Source organism: Heteronotia binoei, chromosome 18 (assembly GCF_032191835.1).
Source record: "Heteronotia binoei isolate CCM8104 ecotype False Entrance Well chromosome 18, APGP_CSIRO_Hbin_v1, whole genome shotgun sequence".
Lineage (NCBI taxonomy): Eukaryota > Metazoa > Chordata > Lepidosauria > Squamata > Gekkonidae > Heteronotia > Heteronotia binoei.
Genome location: NC_083240.1, coordinates 23,435,504 through 23,463,137, shown reverse-complemented (window position 1 = coordinate 23,463,137; position 27,634 = coordinate 23,435,504). Strand labels below are relative to the sequence as shown.

Genomic DNA, 27,634 nt, shown 5'->3' with positions numbered 1-27,634 from the left:
GTGAAGGTAATCATGGTAAACATTACCACCCTGTGATGGTAATCATGCCCCAGTGGGAAAACATTACCACCCCCCTACCTTTGGATTTTTCTCTCTCCTCTCTCTGGCCCACCAGCAAAAAAAAAATCTGCTGATTGCTGAGGGGGGGGGGGGGGACACACAAGGGTGGGGTAAAGGCTCGGAGTCCACATTGGTCCCTAGAATCCAAACCAAAGTTGGTGTGATTTTTAATTTCTTTGCTGTTCTTAGGACACTCGGACCACAGCTGAGTTTGAGGTCAGCCACCTGCCGGGAGCAGTCCTTGCTGCTGCTGAAGGCCGTGCTCTGCAGGAACTTTTGAAGGTGCAACTTATGCAAGGTACAGTGGGAATGTCTCTGGGGAGCATTTCTCAGGCTCATGAAAGAGCTCCCAAGATGTGCCAAAGCTGGCTGCAGCTTCCGAAAAAGGTTCCACCCGTATCTGGTTGCCTTTGGGACAATCCACCTGATCACTTAGGAGATGCTCAATGAGTTTCTGTCATTAAAAGGTAAAGGTAAAGATTAAGGTAGTCCCCTGTGCAAGCACCAGTCGTTTCTGATTCTGGGGTGATGTCGCATCATGATGTTTTCATGGCAGACTTTTTACAGGGTGGTGTGCCATTGCCTTCCCCAGTAATCTACACTTTACCCCCAGCAAGGTGGTTACTCCTTTTACCGACCTTGGAAGGATGGAAGGCTGAGCCAACCTTGAACCGGCTATCTGAACCCAGCTTCCGCCAGGATCGAACTCAGGTTGTGAGCAGAGAGCTTGGACTGCAGTACTGCAGTTTTACACTGTCTGCCATGGGGCTCTTTCCAGGGCTCTTTCCGTCATTAATTATGTACAAATTAAACTTTTCTGGTAGTCAGCAGCATCAGCATGAAATGGGAAGGGGGTGGTATCTGGAAAAAACTCCTGCTTAATTGAAGAGCTACCTGATTTGTCAGGTGTATCCAGGGCTTTTTTTGAGCAGGAACACAGTTCTGGCTAGCTTGGAATCAGGGTGTGTGGCCTAATAAGCAAATGAGTTCCTGCTGAGTTTTTCCTACAAAAAAGCCCTGTCTGAAACAATGGTGACATCAGGGGGTGTGGCCTAATATGCAAATGAGTTCCTGCTGGGGGGGTTTCTACAAAAAAGCCCTGGGTGTATCCATGCCACTGGAGTTGTTGGCCCCCAAAAGCTCCTTCCACTGTAAAGTAGCTCATCTCAATCACCCTTGTCTTTTCATCTCTTCCTACACTGTAAAGAAGATGGTTATTTCTGTAGCATGTGATTGCTTTGTCAAGTGTAGCTCATTTCTTTTTTTCTCACAAGTGCCCTGTGTAAGGTAGGCTAGGGATGCTGTGAGTTAAGCTAGGGAGAGGGAATGTAACATACCCGTTATGACTGAACAAAGGTTTAATTTGAGCCTGGCTCTTCTTTGTAGCATCCTTCCCCTGTGCCACCTACTTTCTTTCTCTTTTGGCAGTTCATATGCTATTATTTAGAGAGCCCCATGGTGCAGAGTGGTAAGCTGCAGTACTGCAGTCCAAACTCTGCTCACGACCTGAGTTCGATCCCAGCAGAAGCTGGGTTCAGGTAGCCGGCTCAAGGTTGACTCAGCCTTCCATCCTTCCAAGGTCAGTAAAATTAGTACCTAGCTTGCTGGGGGTAAAGTGGAGATGACTGGGAAAGGCAATGGTCTCTATCCTGTAAAAGTCTGCCAAGAAAACATCATGATATGATGTCACCTCATGGATGAGTAACAACTCGGTGCTTGCACAGGCGACTACCTTTACCTTTTACCTTTATGCTCTTATTTAGGATCCTTATGCTCTTATTTAGGATCTGTATGCCTCACCCTTATGTGAAAGGCTATGTGAATTCCTTGGGAATACTGAGAATTAGAATCTAGCTTCCTAAGAATTTTATAGTGGCTCTTAAACAAGTTTCCAGTCTTCATGCTCAGAAACATATGGACGCTGCCCACTGGCACCTGGTTTTTAAGCCATTGGATTGTGGGATTCGATGGCCATTGACCTTATCCAGCATGGCTTCTCTTGTGTTCTTATGTTAAATCTCTGAAGCCAGGAAGAGACTAAATAAGATTTCCTTTCTAGTGGCTTGCCCAGAACTTTGCTCTTCCACATGATTTAAAAACCCAGGGAAAAAGTCATGCAAACTTTTCCAGAATAGAGGACAAAATGTGCAAAGTGAAATGTGTTCAGTTTGTGTGATGGATGAACACATGAAACTGCCTTCTACTGAGTCAGACTCTTGATTTACCGAGGTTGGTGCTGTGTACTTTGAGTGGCAGCAGCCCTTCTGTGTCTCAGGCAGAGGTCTTTCTTCATATCACCTGCTGACTGATCCTTTCTACTGGAGATGCCAGGGAGTGAACCTGGGACCTTCTGCATGCAAAGTGGGTGAGCCATTATAAAACCATGGCCCCTTCCTGCAAATCACAGAACTGGATGTTTCTAGCACTGTTGTTTCCTTTTTGCACGCAGTACTCATGGCTCTTTCTCTCTTCATTAAGTTTCCACCTATCTCCAGGCAGGTAAGTAAGCTCAAAGGCAATATTCCCTCTAAGCTGAGTTAGCGTGAGCTAGCTCACATTTTTAGCCTCCAGTTTACACATGTTAGTCTTAGCTCAGGAAGAATGACCCCAGAACAATACTCCTTCTAAACTGTGGAGTCTTGTGAGCAAAAATTGTACTGGCATGGAAGTTGTGAGCTACTGCATGAATTAATTTGCTCTGGGGCCATTTTTCCCGAGTGAAGACAAAAATGTGTGAACCAGATGTGAAAAAACTGTGAGCTAGCTCACACTCAGTCAGCTTAGAGGAAACACTGCCCCACAGTAATTTATGCAGTAGCTCACAACTTTAATTCCAGTAGCTCACAAAGTAGAATTTTTGCTCACAAGACTCTGCAGCTTAGAGGGAACATTGCCCAGAGGACCAGATCTGCACCAGGTATTCTATAAATCTACAGCCACAGGTCCAGCATCCTGTTCTGCCGTGACTTGGCATTTCTGCTCCTGGCCAAACCATTCTTAATTTCTCTTCCATTTTAGAGCAAAACAGGGGTCGCCGATGTATCATTTGCTATTGTACCGTGGGCTACCGGTCTTCCGTCGCAGCCCGTCTTGCAGGTGAGATCTTGCCCCAAGTATCTGCTCAGAAGTCAGCAACTTCTTTAGAAGTCTACAATGTCCAAGGTGGATTGGTGAAGTGGGCCACAGAAAGGAGGAGGATGGTCAACCATCAGGAGACCCCTACACAGGTGGTCCACCCCTACAGTCCTGTCTGGTCAAAGCTCTTGGAACCAGAGTTCAAGGCAGAGATCTGAGGATTATACATTGGTGAGTACCATTCCAAGCCTGTAAATGAGGTTTTCAAGAACATGTCACATACAATGTTTGCATTCTGGAAATAACTTTTGAAGTCTTTGCAAAAGTGACTCTCAAAACACTCTTAGTTTCACACAGCTTGGAAACAAATAGTAGAAGAGAGTCACAATCCCTCTCTTTAGATGGCTTCCCCCAGCTTGCTGGCATTCACTGTTTGCTTGGTGTCTGTGTAGTGTTCTTGACTGCCTTTCTGAAAATCCTTAGGAAGCATTTCTAAGCAAACAGGCAGTTGGGTGCTCTACGAAAGGGGAAAATCACATGTTGTCGCTGTTACTAGGAAATCTCTTCTCAAAGCACTTTTGTTTCACAGGGAAAAGCCTGGCTTTCTTCTGTTTTTATAATAAGTGGGTTTTCAAGCAGAAGAAACAGGAACCTGCAGTTAAGATCCTTGCCTCATTCTGCAGCTTAGACTATTATGCAGCCAGGCTGCGGCCGAAAGGAAAGGAAGCCAGAGTAGGACCAAAGACACATACTCCTTTGAGGTGTGAAAGGCAAGATGCCAATCTGAAGGCCTTTCTCTGGAAAGTCCTTTCCTGGGGAGGCAAGGCTACCTTTTCTAAGGACCATCTAAGAGCTAGCTACGTGAAAAAAAACTGGTAAGGACCATCCCACACAAACACGTGAAGCTGCCTTCTTCCGAGTCAGACCATTGGTCTGTTGAATTCAGCATGGTGCAGTGATTAAGAGCAGTGGACTGTAATCTAGGAAACTGGGTTTGATTTCCCTCTCCTCCACATGAAGCCAGCTGGGTGACCTTGGGCCAGTCACGGTTCTCTCAGCGCACTCTCAGCCCCACTTATCTCACAGGGTGCCTTGTGAGGAGAAGAGAAGGCAATTGTAAGCTGCTTTGAGATTCTTTAAACTACTAGTACTATTACTACTACTACTGCTTGGGCTGGCAGCTCTCCAGTGTCCCACACAGAAGTCCTTCACCTCAGCTACCACCTGATCCCTTTAACATGAGATGCCAGGAATTGAACTGCAGACAGTCTGCCTGCAAAACAGATGTTCTACTGCTAACTATTCCAAAACCTGGAATACTATGCCACCAATCTCCAAATGACACTAATCATTCTAATCACTGATAACTCTAATTTCTCCTTTTCATTTCAGTCTAGGGAGGCAATGAACACACTAAATTGAAGTCTGAAGGTGGTGATGGGCTGCATGTGGAGGAACAAATTTCTCCCTTATTGCAGCAGTTCAAAATGGCATGTGAACCCAGAGCTTAATCCTCTGGGGTTGGTCTTCTCTGCATGCCAGCTCTGCTGGAGAGGAGATTGGAGGTCTCAGAAAACAGAGCGCTGGAATACCCACCCCTCAGGAAACCTTGATGCCTCCATCAAGAATGACCTTCCAAAGATCAATTAAAACAATTCTTTTAACAGATAACCTTTGATGAGGGATAAATTATTGCTTAATGTCCATTTGTTTTATGCGAGGTTTTTTTGGGGGGGGAGGGGCACCCTCCACTGTATTAATGCTGTTTTATTTTTTGAGTTGTATCCTTTGTACAGTTGCTTCTTTTTTAAAAAACTTCATTTAAATTGGGTTGTCTTAGTTGGGTTTCAGTTTAAGATGATTTTTGCTGGCTTTTGTTTAAGCTGGGTTCATTTAAGTTAGATTTCATGGCTGTTTGTTTAGGGTTTATTTTTAAAAGTTTAAGTTGTTGTGACTGTATTGTAAGGGTAGGGCATAAACACACAGAGAAATAATGTTTTATCTCCAACAACACCATTCTCCCATAATTGGAAGGGAGGGGGGAGACTAGCTTGGCTGCCAAGTTTGATTGTTGATGAAAATGGTGTTTTGTGGTGCGCACCATGCCTTCAGCTCTTCCCAGTTATTGGAGGAACCAGCTAAGTGTTCGAAAGAGGGAGCAAACAGCCTCTGATGAAAAGTGAAAAACATAGAGATTGAAGGGGGGGAAGCATTCAGCAGGGCATTCAAAATGGCAGAAAGATTTCAGGAATGCCTCACATTGTCTTCCTGCTGCTGCCTTCAGAATCGTCGTCTTCTTTGTACGCCAGACATTGCCATTTCCAACAGTATGAATATTCTTACCTTCTAAGAATAGCTTGGAGGCATTTCTGTTATGAAGCTGAACAATCTGGACACTGCTTATACCATTTTGTTCATGGGCATGTTCCTTTTAGTCTTCTGTTTCAAAAGATGTTTTTGTGGCCCTTTATTAGATATTGTGGTATGTGCTTTCTTGTACATTCCCTGGGGGCACTTGCTGAGAAGGCAAGATAGGCTAGCCTGATCTCATCAGATCTCTGAACAGGGCTGGTCCTGGTTAGTACTTGGATGGGAGACTACCAAGGAAGTCCAGGATTGCTATGCAGAGGCAGTCAATGGCAAACCACATCTGTTCATCTCTTGCCTTGAAAGTCCCACAGGTTGCCATAAGTCAGCTGCAGTATGACTGCACTTTCCACCACCAAGGAGCCCAAATGGATAACTAGATAAGGGGTGCAGGGCCAGCTAGTGACACTTGTGGCCAAGACAAGCCGTCATGTCTGTACTGTGTTTGGGAGTAGGAGGGCCAAGGATGGCCCCATCCTCCCTACGAAGCCTAGGTTAATCTCTTAGCTAACCATTGGCTCCAATTCAAGTGGCTGTCTACAAATGACACTCTTCTTCGCATTCTCTGGTTTTGGACTTTATTCCAGTCCTGTCTCCTTTTCTGAAAAAACTCCATTACACATTGACCCATTAACAGTTTGCAAAGGGTAACAGGGCAGACTAGATGGCAGGAAGGGATCTGACCAGTATAGAGGCCCTCCACACTGGGCCTTCCCACCCACCTTTTTGAGAGCCAGTTTGGTGGTGAGAACCAGTTTGGTGTAGTGGTTAAGTGCGTGGACTCTTATCCGGGAGAACCGGGTTTGATTCCCCACTCCTCCACTTGCACCTGCTGGAATGGCCTTGGGTTAGCCATAGCTCTGGCAGAGGTTGTCCTTGAAAGGGCAGCTGCTGTGAGAGCCCTCTCAGCCCCACTCACCTCACAGGGTGTCTGTTGTGGGGGGAGAAGATACAGGCGATTGTAAGCTGCTCTGAGTCTCTGATTCAGAGAGAAGGGTGGGGTATAAATCTGTAATTCTTCTTCTTTTTGGGGAGAGGGCAGGGTATCTCTTGTCTTTGCTGTGACTGATGGGGGTTGAGATGCCCTCCCTCAAGATGAAAGCTGTAGCAGGGTGAGTCATTTAATTGTATTCCACAAACATTCAGCCCTTTCTCTGGTTTTAAGAGACTGGTTGTCCATCATTGGTCCTATGTAGGGTCCTTTCCAAACCAGTTATTTTGTCTCAAACTGTTCCCTCTGTTTCAGGTAATATGGTTGCCATTCCATTGCAGATTAGCACTCTTCCTGTTCTTCAATTTTTCAGAAATTCCTTGGCTCCAAAGCATGGTTGAGCATCACTTTTGTATTCCCTAAAAACAGCAACCTTATTTATAGAGGAACCACAAGGTATTAGAGATTGACAGTCTAAATATGGCATAACAATATTCTGGGAGTCCTTTGCTTCTCCAGGGTGAGTGGACCCAATTTGGATCAGGATTGTTGGGAGAAAGGACTTAGAGGCACCCCCCTTTTTTCTCAACCTGAAACCACCCCGGAAGCTCCATGGGAGAAAGTGTTAGCACTTGTTGGTCTTAAAGGTGCTTTCTTTGTATTTCTCCCATGGGATCCAGGGAACTGGGCAAAGGAAGCTGTGGCTCTTTCCTTCCTTCTCCAAGGGATGAAGAGGGGGAGGAGCCTCAGCCAACAGAAGGAAGAGAGGCTTGGCTCAGTAGCTTTGCTGTGTGATTGAGAGAGCCTGGCAAAACAAGCTATCCGTCCTCCCCTTCCTCCCCAAGAGAGGAGCCTCAGCCAATGAAGAAAATAGAGGTTTTGCTCTGTAGCTCCTGTGCGATTGAACAAGCAAAGCAAGCTGTGATGCAGAAGGAAGCAAGAGAGAGAGAAGGAAGCAGATGATAGTTGCTGGGGGACCTGATAGGAGCCCTCCGGGGGCGTGATTTGGCCCCTGGGCAGCATGTTTGACACCCCTGGTTTAGATGAATTAGCATTTACTGTTGGCTGCTCCCCTTGACCCCTTAGCTCCACCCTTTAACCCCTCAGAGCTGTCCCTGAGCACATGAGGTATACCTCTCAACCCTATGGAGCTCTACCCTTTTTGACCACATTGGTTCTTCAACTGGGTAGGTGGGACTTGAGCCAAGGTTCTGTCCTTTGCCAAATTTATGCCTCCAGAACTCTGGCAACCCTAACTGTGATAGGAACAAGGGCCTAAGAATGGAAATATTCCTTAGCTGCAGAAGTTTCCTCAATGGAATATAAATATTAGGAGATGGTTCTGTTCAAGTCCTCTGTGGAGAAGACTGGGGCAGCTGTATGCCAGGGCTTTTTTTGTAGCAAGAACTCCTTTGCATATTAGGCACACACCCCTGATGTAGCCAATCCTCCAAGAGCTTACAGGGCTTTTAGTACAGGGCCTACTGTAAGCTCCAGGAGGATTGGCTACGTCAGGGGTCTGTGGCCTAGTATGCAAAGCCCTGCAAAGACATATGATGGTATTATGCTACTGGGTTGTATTGTCTGGTTTTAGAGGTTGTTAAGTTAATTTTGATGATTTTGTATCTTACGATTTTGTCTTTTATGTTGTGGCCTGCCACGGCCTGGTCTCTAAAGGGACAGCATATAAATGCTTAAAATAAAGTAAGAGGGGGTCACTTTAGTTTTGGAAAAGACACAAACCAACAGAGGCTGCTGTGTACTTGGCTGAAGCATCTTGGCAGGGCAGTATCCCCCCCCCCCCTTGAGAATCTGACATGGAGTAGCAGATCTGTTACCCCGGCTCTGTCGGCAAGACAATTTTTTTTAACAGAAAAACTACCACTCGAGAAAGAGAAGTTGAGCCAAGTTTGCCAAGCCCAAAGAGCGCAATCCAGCAGCATGACATCCTTGTTGTGGTCTGACACAGCTCCCGTTTATTCCAGACGTACTTGCACAGAAGAACATTTTGCTGGATTGTACCCTTCCTCTTTGGGATCAGGATGTTAACTGGCAGCTCCTCAGACGACTACAAGACCCACACCCCAGCTGCCTCCTCCCTGTCAGCAAGCGTCCTCCAGCTCTGATCTGAAGCTCACCAGGCTGTCTGTGTGCTGCTTGCTCAGCATCCCACTGGTGCCAAGCAGCCTCCCGTAAGGCATGGATGGGGCCGCCTGGCACAGGATCCTCTTTGTCCAAGCTCAGTCTTTCTTCTGCTCAAGCAAAGGGCCTTTTGGAAGGACAAGAGGAGTCTGTTTGAGAATACTAGAGGCTGGTACAGCTGAACGACCCGTCTTTGCATTTTGAACCTGCAACTTAAAAGCCTCACTAGATCAACCAAGCCGAATAATCAGTCCAAGGATGCAGCCTTGCTATCTAGCAGAAGAGATTTCCTAACAAGCTTAAATTGGGTCAAGTTCTCCTTGTCCCAATGCTATTGGAATACAAACTGCAGCTGCTGCTTACATATTGAGCGCAAGCACCTTGCTTCGGTGCCAAGTGGCTGCGTTGGGGGGGGGGGGCAATGGGGGCACTTTCCCCAAAGCCATCAATGCCACACATGGGCAGTGCTGAATGAATTGCTCCGAGGAGCTGCCAACACAGGAAAAACTGAATGGGCGTCTTGTCCTAAAAGGAGTTTGCTGGCCTCTCTTGGTTGCCCACCCCCACCCTTTCCCAAACAGGGAACAGGCAACACCTTTGATGCTTCAGTTTAGTCTGAGCATGGGAATTTGGCCTTGCATGGCAGCTTTGTCACTCCAGGAAAACACTTTGCATGATGGATCTGCCCCCCCCCCCCCCAAATAGTATTTGCTATCAACTGTATGAGCCTTCTCAGGTGTTAGGAATGCCGCACCCTTCAAATCAGCTTCCCCAGAATAATTTTGCAGTTGCAGTCCTATGTGAAGGTGAACCTGTCATCCTGCAACATCCTCCACCCCCACCACACCACACCACACAGGTAACACACAGCCCCTCTCCTAAATGATGTCGTAAAATTTGTTGCTTGTGCACCCAGCCAGCCAACCTCCCACCTGTGACTGACAGCCCAAATGTCAACCTACAAACATGAGACCAGCAGCACGATGCTCCAGGATAGCTTCCTCTGGACCACCTTTCAGTCCAGCAGTGGGGGTGGGAGAAATGGTGCTGCTGCAGAGGGACATCAGATGCTACATTCATGTGCCAAGATATAGTGAGGAGGAGGAGGAGGTATTGGATTTATACCCTGCCCTTCACTCGGAGTCCAAGAGTGGTTTACAATCTCCTTTCCCATCCTCTCCCCACAACAGACACCCTGTGAGGTAGACGGGGCTGAGAGAGTTCTAAGAGAGAGTCCTCTTGAGAGGAACAGCTCTTTCAAGTACTGTGTCTGGCCCAAGGTCACACCAGCGGTTGCATGTGGAGGAGTGGGGGATCAAACCTGGTTCTCCCAGATTAGAGTCCACCACTCTTACCCACTACACCACACTGGCTCTCTTACACAAGGATAGAGGCTGACATGCAGGATATGCAAAAGCACCATCATGGCTGCCCTCCTCCCTCTATGGGAAGGACTTAGTGGTACACCCTCTGTTTTGCATGCAAAAGGTCCTAGGTTCAGTCCCTGGCTTCTCCGGTTAAAGGGTAGCAAGTGATGTGAACGTCTCTTCACGGATGCCACAGAGCAGCTGCCAATTTGAGTAGAGACAATATTGATCTTGATAGACGAAGGGACCAACTCAGTGGATGGCAGGTGTGTGTGTTCTATTCATGAAGCACCATCATTGGGGAGGGATGGTGGCTCAGTGGTAGAGCATCTGCTTGATAAGCAGAAGGTCCCAGGTTCAATCCCTGGCATCTCCAAAAAAGGGTCCAGGCAAATAGGTGTGAAAAACCTCAGCTTGAGACCCTGGAGAGCCGCTGCCAGTCTGAGTAGACAATACTGACTTTGATGGACCAAGGGTCTGATTCAGTATAAGGCAGCTTCATATGTTCTTATGTTCATCAGGGTGAAATATGTGCTTTGACCTCAAGTCAGCCAAAATCCCACACATTGAGAGATGCCTCCTTCCCACTGGACCTCAGCTTAAGCTGAACCACCGAGTGCTCTGGTGGATGGGTGAGGAAGCGGTTGATTTCCTCCAGACTTCTGCAGCCGCATCTGCAAAGTTTGATGTTTCCTGTGACTGACAGCAGAAATCCCAGGCTCTTACCTTCTGGTTCACCCCTGACACTGCATCTGGGCTTGGAGGCGGGCATGGTAAACAGCAGTAAAGCAACTAAGAAAGCTGCTTTGGCTGGTCATGTAATGTGTACCTGGAATACACAGGGTGTTTTGAAAAATAAAACAGAGGATTAGGGGGTGGGAAATTGATGCATTTTTTATGTATTAATCATACTCGAATAACCACTTTGTGAAAGGTAATTTGCCCAGATGAAAACCATAGCTGGTCAGGGATTTGAACGCAGCTCTCCCTGGTGCCTAAATCTGACATGCTAACTGCTGCTCCTCACCATCTCTGTTCCACCCACTCAGGCAGTGCTGACACATGCTCTGTTTCTGGTCAGCTGTTCTTCTCTGGCTGCTCTGTGGATTGCAGTGAGCTTATGGAAAACAATCTGCCTGCCATAGTCACCAAGCAGACACAAACCGCACCGTTTAGATGACCCTGCCGTGCACCCTCAGGAGTAATCTGGGCAGGGACCAATAATGTCCCAACACGAACCAGGTCATCATCTGACTCAAACAGGGACAGGAGGAAAATCCACTCATTCTTTTTCCCAAAGAGGAAAGCGGCTTAACCTGGAACGAAGCCTGGATCTCTCATAAACCAGAGGGTGACCAGTAGTAGTGTGTAAAGCAGGAGCTCACTGACCTTTGCGAAGGAGACGGGGCCTAATTTGAGGTACTCCTCTTTTCAGCAAGTTGAAAGTAGCCTTCTCTCTTTGGCTTTTTTCGCTTCTTAAAACTGGAAAGAGAAGGGAAGGGTTGAGTGATTTGCCTGTGGCTCACTGCCAAAAGAGGCAAGCAGGAGGGACGGTGGCTCAGTGGTAGAGCATCTGCTTGGTAAGCAGAAGGTCCCAGGTTCAATCCCTGGCATCTCTAACTAAAAAGGGTCTAGGCACAGGTGTGAAAAACCTCAGCTTGAGACCCTGGAGGGCCGCTGCCAGTCTGAGTAGACAATGCTGACTTTGATGGACCGGGGGTCTGATTCAGTATAAGGCAGCTTCATATGTTCATAAGCAGGCAGGTGATTCTGAAACTAGACACCCCCAGTCCTGCTACACTTGCTACCAGCATTATCCCCCCCATCCCTTTCCAGTTTGGCATGGTGGTTTAGAGTAGAGCCAGTTTGGTGTAGCGGTTAAGACTGGCAGACTTTTATCTGGAGAACAGGGTTTGATTCCCCACTCCTCCACATGCTGTCAGCTGGGTGACCTTGGGTCAGTCACAAGTTCTCTCAGATAGAGCTCTTTCAGCCTCAGCTACCTCACAGGGTGTCTGTTGTGGGGAAAGGAAAGGAAGGAGATTGTAAGCTGATCAGAGACTCCCAAGTGAAGCAGGGATATACATCCAGCTGTTCTTCTTTCCTCCACTGCACCTACAGAAAAGCACAGAGCACCAACAGTCATGCTGGGGCCTTCCGCAGCCAGGAAAACCTACTTTCCTTTCATTTTCACTTTCACAGCCCAGCACAGGTGTGCTGTATCTTTATTTAATAGACCCAGTGTGCAGACTGTTATAACACTCTAGCCCAGGGGCCCCCAACCTTTTTGAGCCTGCAGGCCCCTTTGGAATTCTGACATAGCATGGTGGTGGGCACAGCCACAAAATGGCTGCCACAGAAGGTGGAGCCAGGCACAGAATGGCTGCCCCAGTTTACCTTCAGTCACACATCAAAGATCCTTGTGCAATGGTGGCAGCTGCTGCCAAAGCAATGTGTTTTTTTTAATCTGCACAGCCAATCAGAAGTCTTGCTGGGCACATGCCCTGCCTGGCCCCCACCCACTTTCTAAAAAAAACTCTTGGTGAGCACCTATAACTCTACTTCGGGAGACCCCTGTTATAGCCATATGTCGGATGCTGATATTTTTTCCAAAGCCTGAAAACAAACCCTCCAAGTGGTGCATGAAGGGAATTGCAGACACAAGGAGATCGAGGCAAGGAAAGTGCAGGGGAACCTACTGTGTGGATGCTGCATTGACAGTGCAAATGCCTCTGCATTCACAGTGGCAATGAAAGCCACACAGAGAATTGTTGCCACATGGGAACAGCTATGATTCTCTTAGTGTTACTGTTATGCATGTGGACTTAAGGGAAGACTTGGGTGTTCCTGCCTGGCTCATTGGAGCCATACGGACTGAGCTTGGGGACTTGAGAACAAAGGGCTGCAGTGTAGTGTATGGCGTTCGTAGAACGCCATCATTCCTGACAGCGCAACCATTTCGTTATAACGTACCATCGATAAAGCGTTAGTCCGCTAAAGCCGCGGAGGCAAAGATGACAACCCGACGCCTCCGCGAAGAGCGCTGGTCATCCGCCAATCACAGCGAGTGGCGGGAAATATGGCTGGCCAGCAGGGTGAATAGTTCCGGACCTGTATATATGCGGGACCCGGCCCGCGTGTTCTCTCTCTTACCTCGTGTTTGTACCATGCAATAAACTATGTTGCCCTACGTGCGTCTCCCAGACTGGTACATAACAGTGGCGACGAGGATGGGATCTTAGTCCTTCGACAAGGGCTACGAAGGAGACGCCCGGGCAACTCGTCGTCCCATCGCTTCATCGCTGTATCGCTACTTCGCAACGACCGCCGCCATGGCCAGTACCAGCGGGAACACCGGTCACATCGAAGCTTTCGACCACACGAAACCCGAGGGATGGGAATCCTATTCGGAGAGAGTCGATTGCTACCTGAGGGCGAATCGAGTAACCGAGGACAGCATGAAGCGGGACGTGCTCCTGAGCGTCTGCGGGGCCGCCACCTTTGAGATCGCAAAGGGTCTCTCGGCGCCCGCCCGCCTCACGGAGAAAACGTACATGGAGGTCGTCCGCCTCCTCACGGGCCATTTCCTGCCGCAGCCGTCGCGGGTGGCCCGACGGTTCCTCTTCCACAAGAGGGACCAGGCCCAGGGAGAATCCGCTGCAGACTACCTGGCCGCCCTGCGCCAGATCGCCGGAAGCTGCAACTTCCCGAATTTGGAAGAGACCTTGGCCGACCGGTTCGCTTGGGGCCTCCGCGACGAGAGGCTCCAGCAAAAGCTCTTCGCAAAGGAAGAGCTCACGCTTCAGGATGCTTTCAGCGAGGCCGTGGCCTTCGAGCGCGCCTCCCGGACGTTCTCCAGGGCCAAGTCGGAAGCCGTCCACCATGAGGAGCTGGACCCCCATCACCCGGACGAAGGAGAAGCGCTCCAGATGCACCGCTCTGCAAGACCAGCCTCCCGAGCCCCACAGCGGCCCCGGGCGAACGAAAGATCGAACCAACGCAACAACGAAGGAGCGAACTGCGCCAGTTGCGGCGACCCCCACGACCGGCGGGACTGCAAGTACAGGACCTGGGACTGCAGGAGCTGCGGGAAGACCGGTCACATAGCGCGGGCTTGCCGAGCCAAGCCCCACCGCCCGCGGCCAACCACGCACCACGAGGCCGCTGAGTTCCCCTCCACGGCCTCCACCACGCTACAGGTACTGAACCTGCCCCTAGCCACCCCCAACAAGATTAAAGTGTCGGTCCGCATAGAGGGGGCCCCCTGCCTCATGGAGGTGGACTCGGGCTCCTCCATCTCCATAATTGCGGAGGAGACCCTGAGGCGGTTACACCCCGGCTACAAGAGACTGCTGCGGCCGGCCGACTTTGTACTGCGGGACTTCCAGAAAAACCCGGTCCAGATCGCGGGGTGGGCGAGGGTGCGCGTGGAGCGAGGGTCTTTCAGAGGCCCGCTAGATATCCTGGTAGTCAAGCGACCACTGGCGACCCTGTTGGGCCTCACGTGGTTCGGCCCCTTAGGAATCAGAGTTGAGGTGTCACAAACGACCATGGCCGGGGGGTTCGGGGAGGTGTGCCGAGAATTCCCAGAGGTTTTTGACGGGTCGTTGGGTAGCTACAAGGGCCCGGCCATCTCCCTGCCGCTCGACCCCACGGTCAGACCAACCCGGCTTAAGGCAAGGAGAGTCCCCTTCGCCCTAAAACCTAAAATCGAGGCTGAGCTGGACCGCCTAGTAGCACAAGGGGTCCTAGAGCCGGTCGATTACGCCATGTGGGAAACCCCCATAGTGACTCCGGTCAAACCGAATGGGGACGTGAGGATTTGTGCCGACTACAAGTGCACAATCAACAAGGCGCTCCAGGATAACCCCTACCCGGTGCCGGTTGTCAGCCACGTCCTGGCCGCCCTTGCGGGGTCCAAAATTTTCGGGAAGCTGGACTTGGCACAAGCCTACCAGCAGCTTCCGGTGGACGCCAAAACGGCCGAGGCACAGACGATTGTGACCCATAGGGGGGCATTCAAGGTGAACCGGCTACAGTTTGGGGTCAGCGTAGCTCCGGGGATCTTCCAAAGTATAATGGACGCTCTCCTCAAAGGGATCCCAGGAGTCCAGCCCTTTTTCGACGACGTTTTAATCGCCGCCCCGAACCCTGAGGAGTTCAGCAACCGTCTCAGGGAGGTGCTCCGTCGTTTCCAAACCGCTGGACTCAAGGTGAAGAGGGAGAAGTGTTTGCTGGGGGTACCGTGGGTGGAGTTCCTAGGATTCGCCATGGACGCAGAGGGAATCCACCCGACCGAGGAGAAAACCAGGGCCATCGTACAAGCCCCAGCCCCCACGAGTAAAGCGGAGCTACAGAGCTTCCTGGGGGTGCTCAACTTTTATCACACATTCATACCCCACAAAGCGGCCATCGCGGAACCCCTACACCGGTTACTGGACAAAAAAGCTCCTTGGGTGTGGGGGAAGAAGCAAGCCGCTGCGTTCCAGGCAGTGAAGGACGTCCTGGTCTCTAACGCGGTGCTTCACCACTTTGATGAGCGCCTTCCAGTCATTCTGGCATGCGATGCATCGCCGTACGGGGTGGGCGCTGTTCTGGGGCACCAACTATCGGACGGCCGGGAGGTACCGGTCGCCTACTATTCCCGCACCTTAACGTCAGCGGAGCGTAATTACGCTCAAATAGATAAGGAAGCCCTGGCGATCGTAGCGGGGGTTCACAAATTTAACGATTACTTGTACGGTCGCAAGTTCACGATAGCGACCGACCACAAGCCTCTCTTGGGTCTGCTAGCCCCCGACCGGCAAACCCCCCAAATCCTGTCTCAGAGGGTGCTGAGATGGAACCAATTTTTAAATTCATACACCTACACACTGGTACACAGGGCGGGCAAGGCAATGGGCCACGCCGATGCACTCAGTCGTTTACCGCTGCCAGACACGGGGCCCGACCCAGCACCAGCCCACCAGGTGATGTCAATAGAGGCACTCCCTGACCAGCCCATACACGCTGCCGAAGTGGCAAAGGCCACAGGGAAAGACAAAACCCTAGCGAGGGTGCTCGACTGGGTGGTGAGGGGGTGGCCAGAGAGGGACCTGGGGGGAGAGTTCAAACCGTACAAAATGAGGCGGGAGGAACTCGCGGCCCACAAGGGGTGCCTGCTATGGGGGAGCCGGGTGGTGGTTCCCCCTCCCCTTCAGAAAAGGGTCCTTGCATCACTACATGAAACGCACCCGGGCATGGTGAGGATGAAGGCCCTAGCCAGGAGCTATGTGTGGTGGCCGGGAATGGACGGAGAAATAGAGGACTGGGTCCGGAGATGCAGTGCGTGCCAGGAATCGCGGCCGGACCCACCCAGCGCCCCGGCCACAAGGTGGGAAACCACTAGGAAACCCTGGTCCAGGCTCCACATAGACTTCGCGGGGCCGTTCCAGGGGCAGATATTCCTTATAATCGTGGATGCATACACAAAATGGTTGGAGGTCCTCCCTGTAGCATCCACCTCCTCAGCAGCCGCCATCCGAGCCCTGCGCCGGGTCCTATGCACCCACGGCATCCCTGACACCCTGGTCTCGGACAACGGGGCCGCCTTCACCTCGGGAGAGTTCCAGGCTTTCCTTCAGAGGTACCTCATAAGGCACATCAGGTCAGCCCCCTTTCACCCCGCCACCAACGGCCAGGCCGAGCGGATGGTCCGCACCACCAAAGAGGCCCTGGGCAGGATCGTGCAGGGTGACTGGGATCACAGGCTGGCCGCATTCCTTTTTGACAACAGGGTCATCCCAAACCCAGCCACAGGGGTCAGTCCAGCTGAGCTCCTCATGGGGCGCAAGCTCACCACAAGGCTTGACAGGCTGCACCCCGACCGTGCAGCTGACACAAGAGGGTCCCCCGAGGTCCGCGAGGCAGCCAGGGGGTTCTTTGCCGGGGATCCAGTGTTCGCCCGCAACTACGCCGCGGGACCCGAATGGGTGGCTGGGCGGGTGCTACGAGTCGTGGGCTCCCGTCACTATGAAGTATCCACTGAGGGGGGCCTGATCCTACGCCGGCACATCGACCAGATGCGCCGCAGAACCCTACCCGAAGCACCCACAGAAACAAGAGGGGCAGCCCAACCCGAGGAGCCTACCACAACCCCGCCGCCATCCATGACGCTGCCACCTCCTACAGGGGCCAACCAAGCCCCCGAACTCGCCCCGCAACCCTCGGATGCTCAGGCTCCCGAGGAGACGCCGGGGCCCGAAGTCATCACGACTCCGCAAGCCACCCCACGACGTTCGACTCGAGAGCGCCGGCCTCCCACCTACCTACAGGACTATGTTACTAACTAAGGGGGGAGGGGTGTAGTGTATGGCATTCGTAGAACGCCATCATTCCTGACAGCGCAACCATTTCGTTATAACGTACCATCGATAAAGCGTTAGTCCGCTAAAGCCGCGGAGGCAAAGATGACAACCCGACGCCTCCGCGAAGAGCGCTGGTCATCCGCCAATCACAGCGAGTGGCGGGAAATATGGCTGGCCAGCATTGGACTGGCCAGCAGGGTGAATAGTTCCGGACCTGTATATATGCGGGACCCGGCCCGCGTGTTCTCTCTCTTACCTCGTGTTTGTACCATGCAATAAACTATGTTGCCCTACGTGCGTCTCCCAGACTGGTACATAACATGCAGGATCCAAATCTCTGCAGCCCTAGACCAATCACAAGCCCCACTGGTTTGAATGACCCAATAACATGCTTGCGCGGGAACCCAGAGATGTATAAAAGTTTGGCCCGTTGGCACCAACCCCAGACTTGTAATGTAGCCTTACGCTATGCCACGTTTATTAAAGAGCTTGTTATCACTCAACTGGCGACTCCTCCATGCATAGAACCGACTATATAATAGTTACAGTTTTGGGCTTTGGTGTCTTCAGGTCTAAGTAAAAGGTGATAAACTGTTGCTCTGCCTTTCATAATAATAATAATAATTTTATTCTTATATCCCGCCCTCCCCCGTCAAAGCGGGCTCAGAGCGGCTTACATGACATGGTTTACACCATGATTACACTAAAATCCAGTCATAATAAAATACAATTAAAATAGTTAAATACATTCAATTAAATTAAATAAACAATTAAGATTATTAACAGCTACAAAATAAAGTGCCACAGTTCAATATATGTATAAGATGGCTAGGTGTCATTTCCGGGTTCCATCTGAAACGCGAGTTGATAGAGGGTGGTTTTGCAAGCCCTGCGAAACTGATTTAGGTCTCGCAGGGCTCGCACCTCCTCTGGTAGTTGATTCCACCATTGGGGAGCCATTGTGGAGAAGGCCTGCTCCTTTGTTATTTTCAGTCTGGCCTCCCTTGGTCCAGGGATTCGTAGTAGGTTTTGGGAACTGGATCTCAGTGCTCTCTGGGGAACATATGGAGAGAGGCGGTCCCTAAGATAGACAGGTCCTTGGCCATATAGGGCTTTCATTAAGCACAAGTGGATCTAGCATGTGGGGTTCCCAAGATGTCACTTTACTAGTACGTTTATTTAGTAGGTGATTATAAGAGAAAACTATAGCAGAACAAATGCATGCAGTAAGCAGAGGGGAGAGCGCTCTCAACAATACGCAATTGGGGAATGAATGTGGGCAGATATGACCCTTGATTTGAGAATAAGTTCAGTGCGCAGGGTGTTCTTCTTTGCACCTGTGACGTCCTGCAGGGCATGTCACACCTCTGACTGCATGTAATCAGAATCCATTTATACTGGACCACAATTTAAAGATCCCACAGCCCTGACAATTTAGAAGAGAATTGCATAAACATGCCAGATTAAAGTGTTGATGAGACATTTTGGTAGACTCAAATTCGTCAAGCCAATTTTCCTGCGGGGAGACACTACCAATTAACTGGTCATAAATGGTGTGTTGAGGTGCTTTGGTGTAAATGCTTTGCAAGTGATTTGCGCCCCCAAATGACTATTTTTCAGGCAGAAACCAGTGGGTCCTCTCCCTTGTTCCTCCATCATCACTTTCTGCAAGGACAAACAAGTTACTTTTACAAAAGCACTGGAAAGTGGTATTAACTCTGACCGGCCAGCTGGAAGGTGGCATTTACAGAGAGATGTTTTTTGGAAGCTCACAGTAGGCAAGAAAAAAAAAATAACTTGCAAGCAATTCAAATGGATTTATAGAGCCTCTGAAAACTTCCTCAAGTGGAGAAACCCAGCAGATGTCTTCTTTGGTGTCTAGAACTGCATAATGCAATCCAAGACTGTGTGTCAGGTTTCCCTATAAAACATGGGAGGGTTTGGTGACACCCTGACTCCTGGTTCTCACATTGAATAACCGCAGCATTAGAACAGCTAACTTGCCAGGTTTTGATTTATTTTGGTTGTATCGTTGGCAGGTTCTTCATCTTCCTTAGCTGGTCCCTAGCATGTCACTCAAAAGTAACTGCTGATGAACCCTGAGAATCCATTGAGTTATCATCCATATGCAGGCTTTGGGCCATTGCAGAATCAACGAGTTTCATAAATAAACTATGCATGCTGAGTCCTTTTTCCCAACTGAGCTGGTGCTCTGTCTGGCACCCTTCTCCTTTGAAATGGCGCCCTGCTTTGCACCAAGTTCCAAAATCTTGAGACATGACACAGATACCAAAGTAGACTTGTCGAGTGGCTCGGAGAAAAATGCCCTGTCCCTTTAATAGAAACGTAATGGATGCAGATGGGCAGCTCAAGCTCTTCATTAAGGTAAATAGTAGTGTAAACTAGTCAATAATATCTTGGGAGGGGGGGCATCAAGTTGCAGCGAACTTATGGCAACCTCATGTGGTTTTCAAGGCAAGAGACATTTGTTGTTGGTTTCTTGATAGCATTCTTTGTGAGCTGCAGTCCGCTGGTGAGAGGCCTAGCCAGCCGAGACAGAAATCTGACAAACACATAATCCAGAGACCTACCCAACAAGCCTCCATCTAGTCCAGCAGAGGCATTTATTGATTGCTTGGGTTTTTTTCTCTTTTTTTAAAAAAACCTATCCTGCTTTTTGGTGCAGTGGTTAAGTATGTGGACTCCTATCTGGGAGAATCGAGTTTGATTCCCCACTCGTCCTCTTGCACCTGCTGGAATGGGTCAGCCGTAGCTTTCATAGGAGTTGTCCTTGAAAGGGCAGCTGCTGTAAGAGCCCCATCTACCTCACAGGTTGTCTGATGCGGGGGGAGGGGGAAGGTAAAGGAGATTGTGACTACTCTGAGATTCAGAGTATAGGGTGGGTTATAAATCCAATTTCATCATCTTCTCCTCTTCCTCCTCCCCCCCCCCCTCCCCAATGGGGATCTAAAGCTGCTTAGAACATTGTTCTCTGCTGTTTTCTCTTAACAACCCTGTTTGGTTTTGCTTTTTTTTGCCACGAAGTCACAGCTGACATGGCAACCCCCTGCGGTTTTCAAGGCAAGAGAAGATCAGAAGTGGCTTGCCATTGCCTCACTCTGTGTCATGCCCAGGTATCCCATGGAGGACTCCCATCCAAATATTAGCCAGGGCCAACCCTGCTTGGCTTCTGAGATCTGACGAAATCAGCCTAACCTGGGCTACCTAGGTCAGTATCATGCAACCCTTGCAGGCTGAGAGAATGTGACTGGCCTAAGGTCACTCTGCAAGCTTCCATAGTAAAATGGAGTTATATTTATGATGCCAGGCAAGCCATAACTGTCTCTGGGGAAAATCCCAGCAGACCATGAAGGTAACAGCCATCTCCGCAGTCTCCCAGTTCCTCCAAGATACATTTCTTCTGTATATATTTAGGCAGATCATGAGGAGGAGGGCGGGAAGTGTTGCATCAATGCTTAGTTCTTGTGGCCCCTTCTTACACACCCAGGGAAATGCTGATTGACACTTTGGGGACAGTCAGCATTTTATATCCAGGCCAGTCAGCATTTTATATCCAGGCCGGTTTATATCCTGGAGGGTTTTGCCATCTTCTGGGCATGGAGCAGGTGTCATGGGGATGTATGTGTGCGGGGAAGGTATTTGTGAAGTTCCTGCATTGTGTAGAGGATTGGACTAGATGACCCTGGGGGTCCCTTCCAACTCTATGTTTCCATGTTGTTGTTGTTCAGTCGCACAGTCGAGTCTGACTCTTTGCAACCCCATGGACAAAGTCACAGCAGGCCCTCCTGTCTTCTACCATCCTTCAAAGTCCGCTCAAATTCGTGCTAGTTACATCAGTAACGCTGTCCAGCCATCTCATTTTTTGCCGTCCCCTTCTTCTTTTGCCTCTTGTCTTTCTTCTTGTCGGGGTCTTCTCCAGTGAGTTGCTCCCTTCTCATTTGGTGGCCAAAGTATTTGAGCTTCAGGTTCAGCATCTGACCTTCTAGGGAACAGTCAGGATTGATTTCCCTTAGGACTGACTGATTTGATCTTCTGGCAGTCCAAGGGACTCTCAAGATTCTTCTCTAGCACCACAGCTCAAAACCCATATCCCTCTCTATATAAGCAATGAATGAAACCCAAATGGAGATAGATCGAGATGGGTAGCCATGGTAGTCTTTCTATAGCTGCAGAAAAGAGCAAGAGTCCAATCGCACCTTCAAGACTAACAAACTTTGTGGCAGGGTATGTGTAGTGTATATTGGCCTTTTTGGTTGTTGTTGCCATATGGGCAATGTTGGAGCTCAGACCTTAGTTAGGCTGATTTAAGGTCCACCCTTCCTACTCAGTTTCGGTTTCTCTTGTCAGCAGCCGCTGTTTCAAAGGACCTTGTATTTTATGGATCGACAATAAAAACTGTCATTTTCATCCTCTTGGAGCAGCCTCTCCTTTCAGAGAACTTAACAGGATAGCTTTCGTGACTCACCGCTACAGTATCTGAAGCACTGCAGTGGCTCACGAAAACTCATCCCCTGCCACAAAGCTTGCTTGTCTTAAAAAAGTGCCACTGAACTTTTGCTCTTTTCTACTGGTATCTCAGAGAGCGATAGTGGGAAAGCATTTGAACTGAGCCAGAAAACAAAGCTATCCCTTGCTTCTTTTACCTGGTGCAGAAAGCAAAGGTGGTATAAAGAAGAGTACCCCCAGGCCCTCATCTCTCCCTCTCCGTGGGCCAGGCTGGCATCGTCTCCCTCCCCCCATCCCCTGCCACAGCAGCTTGGTCAGGGCACAAGGAACGGCCACTTGCTCCTGCTGCTGCATGCTCCGTTTGACCCCTGGAGATGCCCTGTTGCTCTGAGCACTAGGCCGGGAAGCCCAGGGCGGCAATGGAGGCACTGTCGGCAGCAAACGGAAAATCCCAAGAGTGTCTGGGCAGTCCAGAGAGACAAGGACATAGACTTTTCAATTTCCCAGGGGGAGGGGGCTGGGGCTCGGCCAGAGGCATTGAATCCAGTGACATCATAGGGAGGAGCAAATGACATCACAGAGAGGGGCCTCCATTATCACTACCTATTGATTTATGGAGAAGCTCCCTCCCCATAAATTTAGGGAGTACCTCACGCCCACCAACAATGCTCATGGACCGGACCAAACCAAGGAAAAGGTGGAAGTTGGCCAGTGGTTATAGTGGTATCTCAGAGGTCTCCTGCTGTGTCCTGTTTTTGAAATTCACTTTTAGAATAGTCACTTTAAGATCTGCAAATATACATATCATGTGCATAGAACAAACCAATGGTCACAAATTTGACAGTAAAAGGCAAACAGAAAAGCTTTAGGGGAACATTTTATAGGTTTCCTTGGACATTCACTTACAGGTGTCTTGTTTCTGCCTCATCAATAAGGGTACCATTGTACTGTATGGCATTACAGATACCTTTGTTTGATAAATTCATGGGTCTCTGACCCAGGGCAGAATACAGAACAGTTTCTAGGCACTCAATTTCTGAGCAATGTACAAAGTTCATAGTAGCAATGTTCTTCTAACTTCAAACTCTTATCTTACAAGTGAACACAAGTACATTTTGAGACAAATCAGAACAGTGCCCATGGCCATGACCCCAAAGAAAACTCGCACTTATACCACCTAGAATTTTATATACGTTGCCCTCTTAGAACATTGCTTAGAAATTCCACCTTAAAAACACAGACATTCAGAACAAATCATTAATGAAAAATCACATGATTCAATTTATGGGAAATGACTGCATTCCTGTGCATGGTAAATTTCTGCTTTTTAGGTTCAACCTGCAAAACACATTTGGCTTCAACAAATGATCTTCAGGCAACTGAAATACAACTTTAACTTTTAATTAGCAATGCAAACTGTTTCTTTAGAAACTACTTTTGGAAATTACAGTACAATCAGATATTCTCCCAATCCCGTTACCCCTTCTGCTCCCACAAGCGTCCTCTCCTGCCGTATCCCACCTCCCCACCCCAATAATTGCTTGAAGAAGGCACAAAATATTATCTACCAAAAGAACCCCCAAATCTTATAGCATTATGTATGCAACATAGCAATTCAATGCTACTCTTCCCCCCAATTTCTTCTCCAATCATTAACTAGTTGAACAAAGTTTGAGTCCAGTGACACCTTTAAGAGCAACAGCTTATAGCCAGAATAAGTCTTCTTATTCTGAGTATAAGCTATCCAAACATACAATGGGAAACTTTTGCAGATCACAATTACCTTACAGTATCAAGCATACTGCAACACTCTAGATCGGCTGGCTGGATGAAAAAAAATAGCCACCTTTTCTAGATCTCAGTTGAGAGGTCTGTATCTCCTGATAGATGTGCTGCAAGAGCATCCTATTGCCAGGACGGTTACCAAATCTCTTTCCCCACCCCCTTGACTCAGGTCTGCCAATGTATTGATTACACAATTAGATCTTACCAACACTGGTTAATATACATATAGACACCTAGCCTCTAGCAAAAGATATGTGCAGAGTAGCCCTTTGGCTCTAACTAGCTTAGCTAAGACATCAGCATGCATCATCAAACAATTATCTAATGACTTCAGGAAGTGAAGTTGCCAAAACCCAACAGATACCTCTGCAAGAAGAAGTTTCTCCATCCATCCATCTATTCATTGTATGTCTGTGCTAGCTCAATTAGTATTTCTACAAAGCTGAGGTGGTAATAATTACACCACTGATTTCCTTCTTTCCAATCCAGAGGGGAAATCACACACAGTGGGGAGTTTTCTTGCCTCACAATGTCCCAGGGAAAAAATGAATTTCTTCACAGGATCCACCACCTCATTCATGCCTTTGAAGATCATCATCTCTCCTCTTTGAAAATTTAAAATGGGAATCATTTTTATACACTCAAAAAAGTTTGTCACTATGCATGGCGCTGGTTGCCTGGGGGAGGCCTGAGCCACCAAGTCCTGTGCTGGTTGCCTAGAGGGGGCTCAGCCCCCCCTGGAAAATCCGGAGGGGAGTCAAGCCCCTGAGTCCCCTCCCCCATAGTTTACGCCTATGCAGAGAGGGCCACAGTGCCTTTTATCTGGAAGCGGCCAGGCAAAGGGGCTTGCCGAGGCTTGGACCTACCGGGATGGGGGCATGACAGACAGAAGCTGTCCAAGGGCAAGGGGCACGCCCACCATGACGAGGAAGCCTTTGCAGACAGTGGGGCAGTCATGGTGACCTGGACAGGTTGGACATCTTTCGCACCCCCCTCCTCCAGAACTCACCCTCCTCCCAGTCCTGACTCAAAGAGTTCTTCCCAGAATGGAGCAATCAGTAGTTGGTCACCGGGGATGTGAAAAAATGCAGGTGAGAATGTGAAAAAATGCACTTGGACAGGGGCTTAGCCAGCCTTATCAGGGTGGGTTGTGGAAAAGCAGAAGAGGCCCGGGGGAGCGGGTGCGGGGGGGAGGACAGCCGGGTGGGTGAGAAGCAGTGTTCCCTCTAAGCTGAGTTAGTGTGAGCTAGCTCACAATTTTTTAGCCTCCAGTTCACACATTTTTGTCTCAGCTCAGGAAAAATGGCCCCAGAACAAACTAATTTATGCAGTAGCTCACAACTTTAACGCCAGTAGCTCACAAAGTAGAATTTTTGCTCACAAGACTCCACAGCTTAGAGGGAACATTGGTGAGGAGATCTATGACTGAGAAAAGCACCTGGGAACGATTTGTGGAGTGCAGCAAGTGGTTGAGGTAATGGGGGTGGATAGGTCTGCCGATCTTCAGGTAGGGCCTGGAGATTTCCTGGAATTACACCTAATCTCCAGATGATAGAAGTCAAATTGCCTTGGAGAAAATGGCAGATTTGAAGGATGGGCTCTGCAGCATTATAGCCCACTAAGCTCTCTCCTCTCCCCAAATCATGTTCCTCCCCAGGCTCCACCTGCAAATCCCCAGGAATTTTCTAACCTGGAGTTGGCAACTCTAGCTGGGTGGTAGTAGATTTTCCAGCCTGGAGTGGGACAATCTGTTCCCATGGGATGAATAGCAACAGATTGAGGAAGAAGAATAGTTGGACACATTAACCAGAATCCTGTGCGTGTTTGTACCACCTTTGACCCCTGGTTTCAAAATTTAGAAAGTGAACTTTTGTCTGCTTACACAGTTACAGCTTCGAACACACTTGGTGGGAACAAAAAAAAAAGCACAGAATCCATGGAGAGGTTTTGTGGGGAAGGCAACTGTGCAGGTATTCAGAAACCCACCCTGCACTTGACTTTCCCCTTCTCTAGCAACAAGAGGAGGTCTCTGCCTTTGGGCATGTGCACACATACACACAACTGAATCCATAAGTAAAAGTCATGTTGTATCTTTTTTATTATAGATCCAACTCAAATTATACAAAACAAAGTGGAAGCCTTCAAGTTCTCCAGAATTCCTCTTCAGTCTGGATATTAAAGGGGAGGGGGCAATGTCTCAGGGGCAGAGTCCTAAAGCCTCATTACTTGGAAATCCCACATGTAAACCCATGTAAACGTTGCTGATGGGTGAGCTTCATGGTTACCCATGAATGCCCCACAATGGTCAAGAGGGCATTATGTGGACATAAGCATTCTGCCAACAAAGCATTGCCTTGCCCTACTATATTTAGTGTGCACCACTAATCATGGCTACACCCACCTTTTGGGGCGGGTGCTAAGAACCCTTTAGGGTAGTCAGATCTCTTTTTATCACATTTTTATCCTGCCTTTCAAAAGGAGCCCAGGGCTGCATGCCTGATTCTTGCTTCTCAGTTTTATCCTCACAACAACCCTGTGAGGCAATTAGGTTGGGGACTGGTCCATGGTCCCCTAGTGACCAAGCGGGGATCCGAATTTAGTCTCCCAGATCCCAGTCTGACACTCTAACCTCTACACCACCCTGGCCAAATCAGACTGGAAACTATGGGCTATCCGTACACCTGTCTAGAGATAACTATGGCCTATCTCTATCTCTTAATTCAGATCTCACCCCACAACGCAGCACTGGCTCTTGGTGGTAGTAGCAGTCAGCAGGTGCGGATGCCAACAGTCTTCCTAAGGAGCTACAACTTTCACGCTCTTTTGCTTTATCTATTTACATTATTTATAATCTGCCTTTCTCATTTGGACACAAGGCAGATCACACAGAGTGAGTCAATACGGTTGACAGGATGGGATGTTCAATGTAATAGGAATTAGTTATAGAACCAACTAGGAGCCAGAATGCAACAGAAAGTTTTCCAACAGTCACCCTGCACCCACTTATGTGGATGAAACTACCAGTAATCCCACCTTTGTGTAAAAAGGTTGTCTTCATATATTTTGTATCCCTCAACTTCTGCAAGGGGCAGGGGGAGGGGGATAAAAGGACACATCCTCTTGTGGATTAAAAACTGGTTAATTAACAAACAGTGAGTATAAGTGGGCAGTTCTCACAGCGGAAGGTGGTAAGCAGTGAGGTAGTGCAGGGCTTGGTTATAGGTCTGGTGTTTTTTAACATTCATTAATGATTTGGAGTTGGGAGTAAGCAGTGAGGTGGCTAAATTTGCAGATGACACCAAGTTGTTCAGGGCAGTGAGAACAAGGGAGGACTGTGAGGCGCTCCAGAGGGAACTGTCGAGGTTGGGTGAGTGGGCATCATAATGGCAAATGAGGTTCAATGTGGGCAAGTGCAAAGTAATGCACACTGGAGCAAAAAATTCCAACTGAACTGGTGGTAACTGACCAGGAGAGAGATCTTGGAGTTACAGTGGATAGCTCCCTGAAAATGTCAACTCAGCGTGTGACTGCAATAAAAAAGGCAAAAGGTATGCTGCAGATTATTAGGAAGGGGATTGAAAATAAATCAGCCAGTACCATAATGGCCTTGTATAAATCTATGGCACAGCCTAATTTGGAATGTTGTGTACAGTTCTGGTCACCGCACCTCAAATAAGATATTATAGTATTGCCAAAATGCAGAAAAGAGGAACTAAAATGATGAAGGGGATGGAACACCTTCCCTGTGAAGAAAGGTTACAGAAGTTAGGGTTCTTTAGCCTGCAGAAACAATGATTGAGAGGTGACATGGCAGAGGTTTACAAAATTATCCATAGGACAGAGAAGGTAGAGAAAGCAGTAGGTAAGTTAGGTAAAACAGAAAGAAGTACTTTTTTTCCCTTTCTCACAATACAAGAACTCATGGGCACTCAGTGAAATTAATGAGCAGCAGGTTTAGAACAGATAAGAGAAGAAGACTGCAGATTTATACCCCGCCCTTCTTACTGAATCAGAGACTCAGAGCGGCTTACAATCTCCTATATCTTCTCCCCCCACAACAGACACCCTGTGAGGTGGGTGGGGCTGAGAGGGCT

General features: G+C 48.8%; 1 protein-coding gene and 1 non-coding gene across 2 annotated transcripts in view; both read left to right on the top strand.

Annotated features, from left to right (window-relative positions):
• Window positions 1-27,634, top strand: part of TXNDC17 (thioredoxin domain containing 17) — a 324,677-nt gene that overhangs the window by 30,569 nt on the left and 266,474 nt on the right. The gene's annotated exons all lie outside the window — the stretch shown is intronic.
• On the top strand, window positions 10,244-10,318 carry TRNAI-GAU (transfer RNA isoleucine (anticodon GAU)). Its single transcript has one exon. It is a non-coding gene; the product is annotated as a tRNA-Ile (tRNA).